The following is a 5,184-nucleotide window of genomic DNA, read 5'->3' as shown; positions in this document are numbered from 1 at the left end:
TCGCCTACTGAACAGAATTATGATGTAGGAAACAGGGAGCTCTTAGCCATAAAGATGGCCTTAGAAGAGTGGAGACATTGGTTAGAGGGGGCTACGCACCCATTCTTAGTGTTAACTGATCACCGGAACCTGGAGTATCTGCAGAAGGCAAAGAGGCTCAATTCCAGACAGGCGCGGTGGGCCATGTTCTTCACCAGGTTCCGTTTCACGGTGACCTATCGTCCTGGCTCCAAGAACGGCAAGGCCGATGCCCTGTCCCGTTTGTTCGAGGTATCGCCTCAGCTCTCCCCACCAGACACCATCTTGTCCCCGACGCAGTTTGTGGCTCCTATCCGTTGGGCTTTATTGGACGATATCCAAGCAGCCCAACGTCAAGAACCCGGTCCCAACGAGCAGCCCCAAGACAAAGAATACGTCCCGTCCACTGTTCGGTCCGAGCTCCTACACTGGGCCCATGATGGTCCAAGTACAGGACACCCAGGGGTCAACCGAACCTTGAAGCTTCTCGCTGAACGCTTCTGGTGGCCATCCATGAAACAGGACGTACGAGACTTCGTCCTTGCCTGCACCACATGTGCCCAGGCCAAGGTCCCACGGCAGCTGCCAGCAGGGCTTTTAGAGCCACTCCCGATTCCCAACCGTCCATGGTCCCATATAGCGGTGGACTTCCTTACTGATCTTCCGTGTTCTGATGGAAACACCACCATATTGGTCGTCATAGATCGCTTTTCCAAGGCCTGTCGACTGATTCCTCTGAAAGGTCTACCTACAGCCCTGGAGACCGCGGAACTGCTGTTCCAACATGTCTTCCGGCTGTATGGCCTGCCAGAGGATGTCGTCTCGGACAGGGGACCCCAGTTCACCTCAAGGGTCTGGAAGGCCTTCTTTGCCCGCTTAGGAGTCTCAGTCAGCCTCTCCTCTGGTTATCATCCACAGTCTAATGGGCAAGTGGAACGCCTCAACCAGGAGGTTGGACGTTACCTGCGGAGTTACTGTGCTCAGAATCAAGCGGATTGGAGCAGATACCTCCCCTGGGCAGAGTACGCCCAGAACTCCCTGGTCCATTCGTCCACAAACTTAACTCCTTTCCAGTGTGTGCTCGGTTACCAGCCTCCGCTGTTCCCGTGGACGATGGAGACCAGTGGGTTGCCAGCTGTGGACGACTGGTACAAGAGGAGTGAGTCGGTGTGGGAATCCGCACATGTCCGTCTCCAGGAGGTGGTATCCCACCAAAAGGAGAAGGCCGACAAAAGGCGTAGGACTGTATTGTACCAGCCAGGGCAGAGAGTATGGTTGTCCACCCAGGATCTCAAACTGCATTTGCCCTCGAGGAAGCTTGCCCCCCGTTTCATCGGCCCCTTCAAGATCCTGAAGAGGATCAACCCGGTTTCTTACCGTCTTCAGTTGCCCTCGCATTATCGTATCTGTCCCACGTTTCATGTTTCGCGCCTCAAGCCCCATTGTGTTTCCGCCCTGCAGAGCCCAGCAGTTTCTCCACCTCCACCGTTGGATGTGGATGGTTCTCCTGCCTACTCCGTCAGGGCCCTCCTGGACTCCAAACGGAGACGGGGTACGCTGTACTATCTGGTCGACTGGGAGGGCTATGGGCCGGAGGAGCAGTCTTGGGTACCAGCACGGGACATCTTGGACCCAGCTCTTATTGAGGACTTCCATGAGTGTCATCCAGATCGGCCTGCTCCGCGACGGCGGGGGCGACCGCCTACCCGCCGGCGTTCTGCGGCTGGAGCCGCCCCTGGAGGGGGGGGTACTGTCACATCCCACGGGGTCACTGCCCCTCCTGGTCAGAGGCGGCGCCACTCAGTGCCGCTAGCTAACGCTTACCTATCACCTCACAGTCTCGTAGGACATGGAGGTATAAAAGGAGCCAGCGGAGCAGAACTAGTCGCGGATTCTTAATCAGCAGTTCTCTTGTGCTTCGTTGGCGATTGGTAGTCTCTTGTTCCCTCAGTTTGTTTCCTAGGTGTGCATGTTCCAGTCCCGAGTGCCCGTCCCGTCAGTTCCTGCCTCTTGTTCTTCAGTCCTGGTCCATCGTTCCTGTCCGGTATTTCGTCACGTCTCAGGGTTGCGGTCAGACTCACAGATTAGCGTTTCACTGTTCACCGTAGTTCCAACACCGTGTGTGTTTCCTGGTCTCGTGTTTCTTGTTTCACTTCCACCGAGTGTCTTACAATACGCACCGTACACGTCTAACCTCACACTGCACGTGAAGTCATTATATATTTCGTCTGTGTTTGGACGTAATAGCAACGCGCGTCCGTGTCGGACTCCCGTCCGGACGCTACAGTACATTTCAGAATTATACAAAAAGGCCCTTTTCAGGGAAGAAGTAATAGGTTACCAACTTACAGCTGTTCTGTGGCAATGTAAGTAAATTAACCTTGAAAGCTGATGCTAACAATTCCTACAGGTGTCCCAACTTTTGTTGACTACTTACAAACCCTCTGTCTGTATAAAAGCAGTATTGGAACAGACTGTGATATTACACCCGCTTAAGCATTATTTGGACAGTATTGTACTCCAGGAAGTAGTATATTGTTCTCATAATGGTGAGAAAAGGGCAATTAACAAAGGAAGACAGACCATCATAACCCTTAAAAGTGTAGGTCTTTCCTTTAGAGAAATTGTGAAGAAAGCCAAGGTGTCAGTGAGTACACCATCCTACACCTACACCTTCCTACACCATCGAAAGGCACTTGGAAACTGGGGGAAACTCTGACAGGAAGAGGTCTGGCAGACCCAAAGCCACAACAGAATCAGAAGACAAGTTTCTTAGAGTCAACAGCTTACGTGATAGGTGGCTCACAGGACAACAGCTTCAAGCACAGCTTAACACCGGTTAAAGTAAGTGAGTCTCAGTTTCAACTGTGAAGACTTCAAGCTGCAGGTTTGACAGGTCGAGTGGCAATAAGAAAGCCATTGCTAAGGTGGCAAAATAAGAAGAGGCTTGCCTGGGCCGTGAAGCACCGCCAGCGGACTACTGAAGACTGGAAGAAGGTCTTATGGACCGATGAATCAAAATTTGAAATCTTCAGTTCATCAGGCAGGGTTTTTGTATGCCGTTGAGTAGGCGAAAGGATGGAACTTTCCGAACAATATTTTCTTTCAGTTGTAGAAAGAATGCCACGAGTGTGTTCGGCTGTTATATCTGCAAAAGGTGGCTACTTTGAGTCAAAAATTTAGATTAAATTTTGTTAAACAAAATGATTCCATGATTTCTTTATGTCCAATTGTTTATTTGTTCTATGTTTCATTTCAGAGTACATTGAGACAAACAAATTGCGTAAATTTCAATAAACACTGGAAAATGGAGGTGCTCTAAAACTTTTGACCGGTAGTGTATATTTTTAGTAGGTGTGATTAGGAGGCCTGTCCTCCCTCTAGGCTGTGGGTGGGCTTTATGACCAGCCTTGTCAAAGGAGATAGTTTTCCATGCAGGGTGGTGATGCTTGACGGCACCGATGAGTGCGGCAACATGTTCCGTAACTGCCTTTAGCACCTGGTCGTGACGCCAATAGTAGGGAGCTCCGCCAAGAGCTTTTGGGCAACTGCTCAGAAGGTGTTCTAGGGATCTTCTTGTGGTGCAAAGACAGCAGGAGAGCAATTCACTCCTCCCCAGGAATGGAGGTTAGCTGGACTGGGAAAGGCGTCATATACAGCTTGGACCAGGAAACTGACTCAGTGGGAGTCGGCCTGCCACGTGTTCCACCAGCTAACTTTCTGTTGTAATGCACTCTCCCACTTTGTCCATGCTCCTTGCTGCTTGAGCCCCACCATCCTGCTGACTTTTATTTTCTCCATGCATGCCCATACTTCCAATTAAACAAATTAAAAAGAAATATAAATATACAGAAAAAGAAAATAAAAACTTATTCATCGCCAATGGGGTAAGACATCAATAGAAGCACGGTTCTCATGCTTTGGTGTTTTTACAAAGTAAAGTACACACATGCACACACGGAGTTTGAAGCTGCTCGCCCTGAGCATGGTTGCGGCGAACCAGAGCCTAGCCCGGCAGCCCAAGGCGCAGGGCTGGAGGGGGAGAGACACACCGATGATGGGACGCCAGTCTGTTGCAAGGCACCTCAAGTGGGACTTGAATCCCAGACCCACCAGAGAGCTGGAACTGGCCAAACATGCTGTGCCACCACATCCCCCCTTATGTATATAATATTTTGAAAATAAAAAAATAAGGTTAATTATATGGTACCTACTGTCATCTCTCTCATATTTGTGAAATCCAAGCAAAACGTGCTTAAAAGTAAAGGATAAATGAGAGGAAAACCAGGTTTGCGCTTCATTGAGAAGGTCCGGCCAGAATTTCTGCACGTGTTAACAGAACCAAAATAGGTGGAGAGCTGTTTCTGAGGGGCCTTCAGAAAAGGAGCACCTGATGTCAATATCTTTTTTTAAATCTTTGGGCAAAGCACTTGGATAAACTTCTTTTTTTTTTTAATTAAACAATTCAAACACTCACAATACAAGAACATTAATCCAGAACAATCAAATTTAGCCAAAGGAAAGTAAACAAAAATAAATAAGAACTAAAAATAAATACAGAAAAAAATTACAAAACACACCAATAACCAGAGACAAAACATCAAAATCTTAAAAATATTACTATAACATACGGGCTTAATGGCCTTCTTAGTATTACACTCCTCAGTAGTCTTCATATGTTGTTTAAATTCTTTAAGAAAGAGAGAAAATATAGGTTTTTTATTAGCAAATTTGGTCCTGTGTACATTTGGCTAAAATGATCAATAAAGTGATGATATATGCCTATTTCTCTGTACTTCAATGAAAATGTAAGAATCTAAACAGAACATATTCATAGTGCAACAACCATCTCTCCATTCTGTATGGACCATATTATATATAGTTTAGAATAACAAGTGAAGTGCCAAAGGTGTGGCACACAGTCTGTGGGTGCAGGTGACAAAAAGAACAAACAACATCTATCCCGTCCTTGAATTTCATGAGAAAATGCTTTACGGGGCAGAATCTGTGTATGATCTTAAAAGAGGTTTCCTTGACCTTGTTTGCTCACTTGGATAAACTTTGGGGGGAAAGCCTTTAACCGATAAACACGCGACGTCGACGCCCACGACCGACGCAATCGCGGTGCGCCGCCGCTGGTGTGACGTAATCAGAGCGAGACGCAGA

Source organism: Scleropages formosus, chromosome 5, assembly GCF_900964775.1.
Source record: "Scleropages formosus chromosome 5, fSclFor1.1, whole genome shotgun sequence".
Classification (NCBI taxonomy): Eukaryota; Metazoa; Chordata; class Actinopteri; order Osteoglossiformes; family Osteoglossidae; genus Scleropages; species Scleropages formosus.
Note: the sequence above shows the minus strand (reverse complement) of the source record.